Source organism: Syngnathus floridae, chromosome 3 (genome assembly GCF_059516105.1).
Source record: "Syngnathus floridae isolate MCC-2025c chromosome 3, RoL_Sflo_1.0, whole genome shotgun sequence".
NCBI classification, from domain to species: Eukaryota; Metazoa; Chordata; class Actinopteri; order Syngnathiformes; family Syngnathidae; genus Syngnathus; species Syngnathus floridae.
Window position 1 is genome coordinate 17,114,219 of NC_142415.1, and position 14,345 is coordinate 17,128,563.

A 14,345-nucleotide genomic window follows, 5' to 3' on the forward strand; every position below is an offset into this window, starting at 1 on the left:
CCGGGGTCGGGTCGCGGGGGCAGCAGCTTTAGGAGGGACTCCCAGACTTCCCTCTCCCCAGCCACTTCATCCAGCTCATCCCGGGGGATCCCAAGGCGTTCCCAGGCCAGCTGAGAGACATAGTCTCTCCAGCGCGTCCTGGGTTGTCCCCGGGGTCTCCTACCGGTGGGACATGCCCGGAACACCTCCCCAGGGAGGCGTCCAGGAGGCATCCTGATAAGATGCCCGAGCCACCTCATCTGGCTCCTCTCAACGTGGAGGGGTAGCGACTCTACTCCGAGTCTCTCCCGGATGACCGAGCTTCTCACCCTATCTCTAAGGGAGAGCCCGGACATCCTGCGGAGAAAACTCATTTCGGCCGCTTGTATCCGGGATCTCGTTCTTTCGGTCACGACCCATAGCTCGTGAGCGAAATAAATTTGTATTTATTTATTTATTTATTTATTTATTTATTTATTTATTTATTTACTACATCCATCCATTGTCTGAACAGGAACACAGTCAATCATTTGCACCTATGGGCAATTCCTACCATGCATGTTTTTGGAATGTGAAAACCGCAGTACCTGGAGGAGACCCACACAGGCACAGGGAGAACATGCAAACTTCCCACAGGAAGGCGGGAACCGGAATCGAACCCTCACCCTCTGCACTTTGAGGCGGTTGTGCGAACCAGTCGACTGCCGCGCCGCCCGTAAAACTGACTTCAGATGACATCACATAAACTAATCCATTCTAGACTAAATATTCTTTACAGTCCAAGTACTTCCTATGGCTGCATCAAGAATATTTGTGTGGTGCATCCATACAGTCTCCGTTGCACTACTTACAGAGGACGCGTCTCCTTTGAGACACCGGATTACAGCATTTGCATTTTGATGGCTGACAGCTCAGGCAGCAGAAAGTGAGGAACGCAATAAAAGAGTGATTGGACTCCAAATGCTAGCAGATCCTCTAATCGCAACATTGAGATGCAGCCATTATGCCGCAGCACCGACTGTATTTTTCACAGTGCACCTGTAGCCGCCTGTGTTTATTATTAAAGAGTGAATGTCACACATTTCATGGGTGTAGGTCTTTCCGTTAAGAGAGTTTTCTGGAGACCTCATAAAAATAGGGCTAAACAAAAGGGACCCTCTAAATCAATTTCATGTGAAGCTTTTTTTATTGAGTCATATGAATGTGCTAGCTTTGAGGTCACTTTACTTTCTAAAAATAAAGTGAAGACAGCAATAACGGATATCTCCAGAGTTTTTCCAATGCCAGGGTTAAACTATGATCTGAACGTGTTATTGAAAGAAGTATTGCTTCACCACATCTGGTAATAATGCACACTCTTGTCAGTGTTTGTTTCTTCTTTGCCCTCTGAAGCAAAAAAAAAAAGTCTGCTACATCCACCACATGCACAAATGAAGCACTGATGCCACAAGTGAAAATAAAAATAATGCTTTTACTCAATCTTTTCTCTAGTAGCCGCTCGGCTAGTCGCAACGCCCGAGTGCTACTCGTGACGTCCAGGGAAAGAAAGGCCATACACAGCAAGAATGCAACAATGTTGATGTCCTAGCTTGTTATACAAACAACCAAGTGGCATAACCAATATTACTTTTTTTTTTATTGTCCTATGGAACAGTTAGGACCAAGCGCTGTGAAGTCTGCCTAGCAACAATCAAAATAAGACCAGGAATAGAAATCAGGAGTAATGTTTTTCATCACAATGCAACACCAGTATATAATATATTTATATTTATTAATGTGTTTAATAATCTTTTGTAAGACGCAATTCCAAAACATTTAGGCTATAAATTTTCCCTCCTATGGTGTGTTTGTACGTTGTGTGTAGAAAGCAGCCTAATATCCACACAGCTCAGGCAGCCTGTCAGCTTAGGTTCAGTATAGCAGGGACTTTTTTAATGCCTTCATCAGTTGCCACGCAGCTCAAATAAATAAATCAAATAAGACTTGCTGCCGTGCGAGACATGCCACGACTTTATCTCCTCTGCTAAGTCGTCTTCCTTTGGGGGTTTTTGTCAGGCTGTGCTGGAAATGATGCGCCGGCAGAACCAGGCTGTGTCATAGTGAGGACACAGCCAAATTATTTATCAGTACATATATTCCGTATTTTGAGGGCATTCTTTGGGATGAAATTATATATTTTTTGCCCCCACAGGAAATAAAGGAAGAAATAATTGGTTCCACGGTTAAACTGAGACTATAATAAAAGCTTTATGAATTATGCAGCCAAAGCTTGAAGTTGCATTTTCACATTTTGAACTGTCAAAATTAAGCTAACCAATTAGCATCCTACGTAGTTTCAATAAACTGTAACAATAAATCCAAAGAAAAAAATTCAAGTGAACTATAATAGATGCAACAATCCATTTCCTATTTTAATCACCAATGACTTAGACTTGAAACTTATCCAATTATTTCCACACTTGATATTCCACTTTATGGAAAGCGGTCGATCTTTTTTTTCAACACATTCCCACTTGTCAAGACTTCCTTCATTAACCCTCCTGACCTGCTCCACCTCCGCAGTTCCAAGCCCTTGAACCGCTTATGTGATATTGAATGGATCGGCGTCTCTTTGAAGCCTTCAGTGACGATCACTCCTATAACTTTGACATAAAGAGAGTCTATCTCACATATTATTAAAGAGCACGCATTAATTTATAAAATATGCAAAGGAGACCTTAAAGGACGATCCTTTGCTTTCCTAAATGATGGTCAAGGTAGGACAATTTCAAAAGTCAACTTAATACAGAGTGGTCATGAAGTTTTTAAAAATAGTGCTTTTGCGCCATTTCTGTGTTCACAGTGAGGTTCAAAATGGCAACATCTATCCCTCGGCGCTGATAACTCCACATGACAACAAAGGTAATCCCGATGTCTCGCTCCTACTGTACAAATGTTTCAAAACTATGAGTATTACCAAGGCAGAAAAATAGGTTGTTTGGGAGCTTTCTTGTTTCACGCTAGAAAGGTCCTTAATGGTTGTGCATGGCCTGATAAAATGAGTGTCAGACTGTTGGCTCAGTGCAGATCTAGGAACAGATCCAATCTCAGGTGTCTGATGCTGTTGGCCGTGAACGTGTGACATTCGCTCACTCCGCTTTGTTTTTCTGGCTAAAGGCGTCTGCGTGACCCAGTAATGTCTGTCTGTGTCACGCTGGGCCGCGCTGGACCAGGCAGGTGGATTAGAGTTTTTTGGGGGGGCGAAGTAATACAAAATAAAACAGAGGATGACAGGCAGGGAGGAAGGAAGGCGAGATTTCAGATCGCCTGAAATCAGAATTTACTGGCTAGGACATTGGTGAACAGAGCAGACATTTGATTGCATAGCTTTATCTTTCTGAGAGGATCATCTCACTTACTTGCATCAAAGTATCAATAATTAGAAATTAATGATGTATTGCTTGTGTAACTTTATCCCCGCCACTTGCTATAATCGCTGCTGTCACACGGCAATTCTTCATCCACATTAGCATCGCTGGTGTGTGTGTGGGTTTGATTTAAGGAGCATTTATGCACAAAAAAGCAATGCTGCACAATAGAAGTGAGATTAAACAGCCAAGCATTCTTTGAGCACTTCTCCTAACACCTTTTTTCCCAGACAAATTAGACACGGCTCGGTGGCTCGGAACGGCTTTCACTCCAGGGAAATCATCAGCAGACAATGGGCTCGCCGTCTTTGTTTTATGTCCTGAAGAAGAAGAAAGAAGAGCATTTGGAGACTTGTTGTTGTTTTCCCAAAACCTCACTTCCTCGAGCGGTCCGATCCGAGAGTGAGATAGAGCCCACCGGAGTGCCGTTGCGCGGGGATGATGATGATGACATCCTGAAGATGACGGATGGGTGCCGCCTAACGTGGGAGACGGGAGCGTGTCTGAGCTGATGGCCGGCCTGCTGGGAGCCCTTACCACAGCCTCATTAAACACACCACAAGTCCATATCCTGCTGCTTGAACTGTAAGCAGGTGATAGTCACTGCTCTATTAAGTAGCTGCACAGTATGGATGCAGGTCTAAACTGTAATGGAAGATTTTTTTTTCAAGGCAGGCAAGCAAAATAGCTTTCAACTATGGAAATGTCAAGATGATGTACAATAATCCTTTGCTATTTCACGTTTCACCTAGCATGGATGCCATTGTACTGTGGAATTGTCTTTTTTAAAAAATTCCAATGTTTGGAAAAAGGCACATAGGGAGCATATCTCCCGAAAGGTGAGAAGGAGGAGGTCCCGAAAACAACAACAAAAAATCATCAATATTGATAAAGTTTTATCATTATTATTATTATTGAGAAAAAATATCTGGCACCTGGGGGTCCAAGCATATCTTTGGGGGAGCCGTGCCCCCGCGGCTCCCCTGTAGCTCAGCCAGTGGGAGGGGTATTCTACGTATACATTTTATTCTTGCAATTTCAGATTACCAGATTTTCACATATTGCAGGTGCGTCCGTAAAACACTAATAGTATGCAGCACATCGACAAAAAAAAAAAAAAGATGGAGGAGGCTTGGAAGCGTCTTTTACAGTAGCTCATTCCTGGTGTGAGATTAAAAAGGTCTCATTTCCATATGAGTGGAGCAGTGAGCAAGCTGGCAGCAAGGGTGGCACTGGACCTTGTCATCCAGTAACAGCTGATCCAAAGAATGGAGAGAAGAAGTGTTTTTTTCTTCAATTTCTTCAGATTTTGGATCTTTAAAAAAATATCCCATGGGAATGACTGGGGCATCACAGGTGGACCAGTGGTTTGCGTATCTGCCTCACAACGTCTGAGTTTGGGGTTTGAATCTTGTCTCTGGCCTTCCTCCATGGAGGGATTTTTCAAGGTACTCCAGCGAATGCTTGTTTGTCTATATATGACCTGTGATTGGCTGGTGATCAGTCCAGGGTGTACCCTATTTGTAACAATAAATAAGTCTGAATGTTAGGTCAAGGGTCAAATGTTTTACACAGGTCTGGCCAGTCTTCACTATATCCCACTTGGGGGTGTTGTAATAAATATGACCTTAAATGCTGCTATCTTTTTCTATATAGGCTACAGTATACACCACACCAGTCAGCTCCAACCGCACCACTGATTAAATCAAAGAACAACCATAAAATTCTTACTGAAAAGACTTGGGAGTGGGTTTTTTTCCGAGAAACTGCCAGCTCGCCCGTAACTGCAGTTTATTAGATGTATTTTTATGTGCTTTGAAGGCTGGGATGGCTCGCAGCGCTAGTGCCGTTATTATTTTTCTCGGGCTCTTGTCTCATAGAAGTTGTATTTCAAAGCCAGTTAGGCTGTCTCGGAACCTGCGGCCATGATAGTTTAGACTACTACAACGGAATGAGGCAGGTGGATTAAGAATTTTCCTCAAATGAGCTTCTATTGACTTCCATTGATTGACCCGCAGTTTTATAGTAATCCGAGCCTGATCTGTAATTTAACCTTATGCTGTCTTGGTGGAGACAATCAGAATTTTTGGTCAGGTCTGCTTTCCTTCTGACACCACCCTTGCTCGAACATGATGACGGAATGCCGTCACCCTGCCCACTTCCCGTCGTGGGTGTCCTCACATGTCGCATTATCCTGCTTCTGTCGCCCTTTTGCTCCAAGAAGGACTGAATAATGTGTACAGCATGAATAAGAGTTCCCACTCGGGAGAATAGATACACTGCCATTAAAATAACAATGACTTAACACAGGGGATATAATTGTCCTGAAATGTCACTATTAATTCAATTGTTGACATGATGGGACACGGGCCATTCTTGCAGAAGGTTATCATTTCCTCACATGGTTTCAAGGCACGTCCCATCTGAGCGAGCATAATTAACAAGCAGGTATAAAAAGCAAGTCCCCCCGAGGGAGATGTCCACTCACACGATACTTGATTAAATGGAATTGTATAAAAGGATCAATTGTGAGTTGTACGCTCTCAACACTTCCACGGACACGTTCATCTGCCATAAAACATTCATTAAATCAAATGGATCACACCGTGTCCGTCGGTCACGTAATTCGTGCGTGGGGAAGGCTGAAGAAGTATGAGTGCGTTTCTCCATGCTAATTGGATCTCGCTGTCAGTCCGCACTCACCTTCCAAATACGACTCTGACAAAATACCGCACAGGTCAGGAATTCAGGAGACAGTTTTTGATCCACATACTTCATCAGTATGCATGAATGCCAACAAGCGCTAACAAATAACTTCCCCCTTTTGACACGCTTGGTGGATAAAAGCTTCGATCCTGACCCTTAAACCCATCAACTCTAAACCACTAACAATAAAACCTTATCATAATCATTACTTATTGACCCCCCTGACGGGAACCCACTAAACCTTAAGCCTAACCCAGACATTTATCATAAACCCAAATCACTAACCTTAACCCACCAACCACAACTTTAACCCGAACCAACCACGAGTACTCAACCACTGACGGGCTACTGCATTAAAAATATTTTCACTGAAGTAAGCACTTTATAGCTCCAACATAATCTTGTTTTATTTTATATTTGATGTATTTATGGTTTCATTGTTTCCATCTTTTCAGCCAATTTGAAGTTATAAAATGCAAAGTGGCATAGTGTGTAAAATAAATGTTAAATTTTAAGACGAACCCGTCCTACAATAAAACGCATTTATGATTTTATACAAGTCCACTAATTGCTTTGTTGTCTTTCTTTTGCATCGGAGGCTTTTAAACGCACCACCTGTGGTTCTGTTACTGATTACCTTTCTGCTAATCGTTCCAATTGTAACAGAATAGCGGCTGTACACTTTTTCATAAATGTCCATCCATATCAGTGTGTGTGTGTGTGTGTGTGTGTGTGTGTGCGTGTGTGTGTGCTTGCATGCATGCACGCGCAAGGAAAGCCATTAGGCTGTAATGGTAAAATGATGCCAGGGAGGCTTTTTGGGCCATTTAGCTTTGGATCAATAATAAGAAGCACTGGGATTCTTCACATCTCATTTTAGGTCCAAATCCCATCAGTGCTTTTTTTTTTCTTTTTTGAGGTGGACGGCTAAAGTGGGGCGCAGGTTTAAGTCTGCGTTTTGATCAAGCTGATTGGCGAGAGAGTGGCTGTCTATTAGAGTATTGATCAGCGATTCATTCTGCTTGAGATGATAAACCAAACAGAGTGACACTGAGAAGCCAACGGGGAATTGATGGACAAGTGCAACATCAGGTTGGCCCATTTTTTGATTTATAACACGTAAAAAAAAGACTAATATAGACAGTTTTAAATACACATTCAAACATTTTATTTTATTAAATAATTGGTTATTTTATTAAAATGAAATCGAAATAAAATGATTATCAAATACTTCTTTTGAAAAATTACTTATTTCTAGATGGAAATAAAAACTATTCATATTTTCTGTTTAATAAATAACAATAAAAATCTTATAACGCTGTATTTCTGTGGCGTTAGTTAACACGGGGGTTCGGGGAAGACTTTGTGAAAAAATTGGTGTCAGGGAAAATAAATTGAATCTCAGAAAAAAACAAAGATCAAAACTTTAGAACCTGCATTGGCATTTGAAATTGGAAATGGAATTTCTGTCAGAAAAAAAAAAAGAGATTTCATGTCAAGGCCATATCATCCAGCCCTAACTGGGGATTTATTTATTTCAAGCATCTGTCAAGATTTTAACAACTTTTAGCCTCTCGCCACAGCCCCGCTGAGCCCCTCTCCCATTCCCCCACACACCTTCTTCCACCTTTCCCACCCGTCACAGATGTGACAGGAATACGAATGCAAGCCCATCCTCCCTTTCCTCCTCCTACCGCTCCCCCCTCCCTTCCTGTCTCCATCCATACCTGACTGCTTGCCTCCAAGGACACAGACAAAGACATCCTCCTGATAAGGGAAGCTATCTCACCACCTGCCTGCCTGTCGACTGTTTGTGCGCCTTTGAACGGCCGTCACCACCGAAACCGGAGACGATTCGACGCCAAAAATCCTCCCTTATAGTTTCCGGCGTCAAAAGTGGAGTGGCAAAATACACACAGCTAACTGGGTTGAACCAATTTGACCGCTAATGAATTATGACCAAATTTCTAAATTGTCAGCTCTTATTTTGAAGGAATGTTGTAATGGGCTTGGCGAACTAGAGAGAAGTGTGAATGGAATGTCACATCTAATAGATACAGAGACGGAAATGGGAAAAGATAGGCCGGGGGGTTGAATAAGTTTTATTTACGTTTATGCGTGTGGGCGATAACATGAATGGCGTGTATAAAAATTGTGCCGTGCTGCTCTCCGTTTCCCCAATTTCAGGGGTAATTACCCGAGAAGACGACAGGTAAGCGGACCAGACGGAAATCTTTCGAGGCCCATTCCCTCCTTATACACCGATGCTTCCGAATGACACCGAGAGGAAACATTCCCGACAATAAAACGCACACTAACTACCATCCGCGCTGTTAAGTTGTGACGCCCGTGTGCCGTTATGCTATGTAAAGATCACACTGTTGCAAATTGCTGCAATTGTGGGACAGGCTGAGGCTGTAAATGGGCCAAACGGCACAAGTGGGCTTGTAAAAAGGAAGGGAAACGAGTTGTAAATGTACTGTAACTTGCAACGGGAAGTTTGCGGGGGAAATTGGACACAAAGACAAAAGCATTTCCACTTTTGCTAAGTGGAAAAACACTCGCTCAAAATGTCTGTTCTCTTAACTTACAAGCAACATGAAGCATTTGGGTATTGGCTGTTAGAGCCAAACCAAAGATGCACGTGCAGGATTTTTCCCTGAACTCACACTTAGCCGCCATGTTGGAAGGGAAATGGATGACCGTGACGCACACTTAACATTCACTTGGGGATTTACTTTGCTGTGGGGAAGGCGGGCCCACTCGGCAATAGATCCTAATGGATTATTAAAGTGTATTGTGCTGACACTGGCACAATGCCAGTTTGAATATACAGTTATGTGTGTGTGAGTAAGCAGCCGGTTCGGAACGCTGATGGACTCCATAAGTGAAATTACATTACGATCGGACTGATGTCAGCCCTTTTTGTAGTGTGATGCGAACGGTAAAGGATCAGCGCCGAGGTAAAAAGGCATTTAAAAAGAAATACTAAATGATTGATACTAGAGTAGGGTACTCCTTATCCTGTTTTATGCTTTTCACATTTGGGGTTGAGATATTGGAGACATAGCCACATTATTCGTATTTTGTCCCATTTGCGGGGAGAAACTTTGCAGCCCCATGTGCATCTTTGAGAGCCAATCATGATGTTTCCCATTCTGATATGTTTGCACTTTCTACCATCTGGCAACTCATCACCTTGCCCGACCGGGGTAAAGGAAAGCTTTAAAGCTCCCTGGATGATCATTTGAATTGGCTTTTTTATTTACCTCCAGCCAATGTTGATTGTGCGGGCGAGAAATTATGTATAGCCTAGCTGTGAGAGCAAAATTACTTTTTTTTTCTTTTGACTCGGTTAATTTTTGGTTGATTGCAGAAATGCAAGAATAAAGTTGTATTTTACGACGAGTGTATTCTTTTAATTGCTTCACTTAGCGGCTATAAAGTCGGCGAGTGGATTGAACGTCATGGGGGGTATGGAGAAAGTTGTAATCAGATGGAGATAGAGAGGTGGTAAAAAAAGTGAGAGAAGAAGGAGGGGAAGCCGTACAGAAGGTCACGCTGTAAAAGATGTCTGCTTGGGTTTGACAAATTCGACAGAAATGCCACCGAAGGAAATGTTACAGCTTCAGCAAGAAGAAGACAAACTTAAAGGCATTTGATCAAATTGTGTCCCGTCTATTAACATCACAGCATCCTTTCCCCGCTTGCGTCAATATTATCTCAATTATCTCTTTAGCTCTTCACCCGTCGTCACCTGTTCATCTGTTGTCGCACTCTGGCAAAGGTTTTGCGAATGTGAAGCGACATATGAAATAAAGCTAACTGGACGTGGTGCCACTTCGTAGCACAATCAAACAATAACACTCGTGTTTGTATAAATGGCAGGAAAAGCGTTTTGTGCAAATATTGGATGCATTTGTGTGTTTTGGTTTTAATGGTTTAATATCAGACCACTTAATTGCAGCTTTTGGTTGTGCAATATATATATATTTCTAAATCCTAAAATTTTATTTTAAAAATGTATTATACCAATTGTTTTGACAGAATAGCACAAGCTTCAAGAATTAAAGTGAATTTTTTACACTTGTTTTTGGCAAGATGAATCTGTTTTAATGGGGCATCCCTGCCTTTTTCAGATGAGCCACTGCGCCCCCCTCCACCACGGAGCTCATAAACCAAGAATGGTTTTACTTACTGGGGGCTCGAGTATGGAAAAGCACATTTCTTGCCACTATGCAAAAACTCCAAAGTATCTCTTTGCCCTCTAAACGTTTACCCCTTTGACCTCAACTCTCATGATGAATTCTCAAAGATCAAGACTTTGTAATCTGCTGCGGCGGCCATTTTGTCATCGTCCGCTTTATAATCCTTCTATCTGAGCAGGCAAATATGAACGGGTATTACTCTCCGAGGGGCTGCTGCTCGAGCCTCTTTCAGAAATGAGGTCTGACAATGTCTGCGAGCGTAATTGTATAATGCCGGGGGCATCGGTGGAAGTGATGCTTGCAGGAGCTGCCCTCCTGGCCCCGCAGCGGGAAATCAAATACACTTAATGGACAGAGGAAGCATTACGAGTGTAATGGAAGCAGATGCGACCAATCACTGCTGTTACGTGTGTGTCAGCGGGCTTCTCAATGAAAGCAAGGTTAACTTGCCGTCAAGACGGTCAAAAGCCACACTTGACCCAACCTGTGGAAAAACACGGTGAGGAATTTTTATGCATAATTCATCTCAAGTTTAGTCCAGGGTGCATCCCACCCGTTGCCCAAAGTCATCAAAAATGGATTCCAGCTCCCGGCAATCGTTAACAGGATAAACAGCAAAGTAAAATAATTCATTAACTGCCAACCCAGTTAATATCTTCGATGTCTATAACCGTCAATGGCACTGAATGAGTTAATGGAGGAATTTTGGAAATAGCTAACAACCAGTCTAGGTTATAGCTCAAAGACTCTAGAAAATTGTCCAAGTCGACCACAACCTTAATGGCTCCAGAGTGCAAGACGAGTGGATCGAGTTCAGCTTTCGATCGAGGTCGGCGGAAAGAGCTAGGACCACAGTCCCGATCTAGTTTCGCTGGAAATGGGTGGCAGAGGGTTGCCTCATAGTGATACGTAGGCTCTCTTGTTTCTGCAGAATCAGAGATTTTAGGAAATAATCATAATTTTTTTCTGGAAGGTGTTAGCATTTTTCTCCCATGCTAGCATAAATTTTCTCTGAGGACATCACATACTCTTGTCCTCCACCTCATCCCTTGTTAGTCCCATTCACAAAGAACAACGACGCTGCAAAAAGCTATCGTTTACTCTCCCTTTGTTCAAGCTGTCTTGTGTGTGACATTCCCACTTGACCGCATTGTGTAAAGCTAACACTGTTCTTCTTCTTCTCCTCCTCCTCAACGCTGCTACAGTCATATATTAGGAATAAATAATGAAGAAACTCATCAGAGGAGACTTTGCATATAGATAGCCTACTTAAGCCGGAAGCAGCCATTAACACAAGTTGCGGGGAGGGAGCGTCGGGTAATTAGAGTGGATCGCCTTGCCTCCTTGAGAGTGTGTGACTAATAGAGAGGCCAGAACGACAGAAGGAGGACACTGTACAAAAAGAAAAACCCCCAGACAAAGTCATTTCTCACTTACCCAACTCACGCGGGAAAAAAAACGGACATTCAATAAACGGTGTGTGTGCCACCAAAAGAAGGATTACACAGAAAATGTTTATATACCGATATATGATGATCGACTCTCCAAAACTTTGCTTCTTAGTAGCTGCCACTCATTTCATGACCTTATTCAGTGGACTTGTCAGAGAAGCAGCTCGGGCGCGACAGATACGATATATCCGGCTTCGATTTCAAAGGTCATTCTTCTCGGTTGACAGCGAGGACATCTTGCTATTATTCCGCATCTTGGGTCCACTGCGAATGGACACTCTAATCACTTTCAATAGACACACAAGAACCAAAGTGGGGAATCCGTGAAGTGCACACTGCCAAGACGACTCTGGGACAAACCAAAATGTCAGCTTCAAAATCTACCCACGATAGACATGCAAAACCAATTTCATGTTAATGAAACTGAAACGTACATCGGAGGCTAAATTCAATATTTACTCTTTCAAACCCCTCTCCACTAAACGTGTATTTCGCTTCAGCCATAGATGCCGAAAATATCTCTGTCGGGGATCCGGACAGGAAAAAGGGAACGAAAGTGCTGACGTTACTCATAACCCCCCCCCCCCCCCCCCCCCCCCCCCCCCCCACCACCACCACCACCACCACCACCACCACCACCACCATTTTCCAACAGCCTCATAACAATTGAGGATAGATGACCACCGATAAGCCCCCTCTCTCTCTTTTGGGGAGCCTCTTAATGGAATCTCTCTTGTCCCAAGTCGCTGCGGTCTATCGACTGCTCTTGCCACCCTGAGACGCGAATGCACCAGTAGATTGATGAGACTTCCAAAAACTGGCCACAGAACAAATCTTCCACCTCACTGTAAGATAGGAAAGAAGGCATCCAAATGCTACCTTGTTGATAAACCCGCCCCCCCACAGAAAAAGACATCCCATACCTTAGCAAATAAAAACCTGTGTTTTTCCGGGTGTGCGGGAACTTATCTAACGCTGTGTTCTACAAGAGGTCAAGAGGCAGACGACAGGCCGATAAGATGCTTATCCCGCTGGTGAGGCTGCACGGCCTTATCTCGCTTCAAGGGTCCTCTTGGCCGGCGGCCAGCCCGACAATGAGGAAAGCTCAACGGGAAGCTAATTGATTCCCGACATGTCACTTTTTTTTCCTCCGGCGACCTGGAAGCTGTCTTTTTGCTAACGTGATTGAAACGCGGTCTGTATCTTTAGGCACATCTGGATGACATAAAACCTTCCTGGATGTAATTACTTACCTCTTTCAAGGGCAGTATGTTTTTGCTGGCTTCAGTTTGTTTAGCCATCTGTGAGGAGAAACGGTGCAATCTACACTTATGTACCCCACAGGCCCAACTAGGGGTTTAACGAGAAATCATATTTGTCGTCGGATTTATCGGTACGGTACAGAGACTGACTGATGGGAAGGTATGAGGTGAGGGACAGGAAGTGTAACCTGGCAACGTAGTGTAAACAAATACAGAGCAGCTCAGCCTCTGGCTTGGTGGTACCACAAACATTTCTTATTATTGCAATCACATATTTTATGTTTACCATAATGATGTCCATTAAAGTTTTGTTATTGCATAAGTTTAAAAATAGCTTTACCTTGGGGATTTTTCATAAAAAAATTATTTCAGATGATTTATTTAGAAAAAGTTTTTACATGTTTTACATGTTATTTTATGACTTGGATTTTTATTTATTTTTATTTATTTTTATGATTTCACTCCTTATTTTTTAACATTTGCTTTTAACCAATTTTGCCAAATTAAAATGAAATATTTTTCCACAATTAAATTTAAACTCTTTTTTTTTAAATGCTTGTAAATACGTAATTTTGATTGATCTCAACAATCAGCCGAGTGGCATACAACAGCGGTCATGAAAAACAAACACATTAATCCTGACATTTTTTAAACTGAATTTGTTGGAATAATAAAGTTCATCATTCAGAAAGGATTTCACAAACACTCCCACGGTTATTTAATCAAACCAAGCAAGCATCTTTTCAATATGGCCAATGTTATTGAGGAGGAGGTGTTAACCTTGTGCTTCTTGTAAGAACGCCTATAAAAGGTGATTCATTGAGTTTTGAGCCAGCCTTTCAAAAAACCTCATTGGGATAATGCGGCTCTGCCGAGCAGAGTCTTTTCTGCATTATGAAGTCAATCAGTCAGCTCAGTGAATGACATCATGCCTGCCAGCATACCCTCACCACCTCTACCACCACCACCCACAGCTACTGGAAATAAGGCAAGAGATTAGGAACAAGAAGGGGGTCTATTAGTCAAGACCCAGGAAGTCCGCCATTGTTGACATACCAAATGTAAAAATTCGGAATCTGACCAAAAAAATGCACTGCGGGGTCGGAAGCCCGAGTAGCCACACGCCACCGTTCATCCTGAACCTCGGTAGACTGATCCGGTGCAGCGTGCCCAGCAGTGGAAATAGAGTACCGTACTCTGTTGATTGCGTCATCATAAACCAGCAACAAATTCAGAACTGATGTTCTTTGTGTGTTATGCATGAAAAATTTAGTTCCAGACAGGCACGAAATTTTCGGCAGATTTTGTCTTTTTAATCAGGAGTTCATTAGT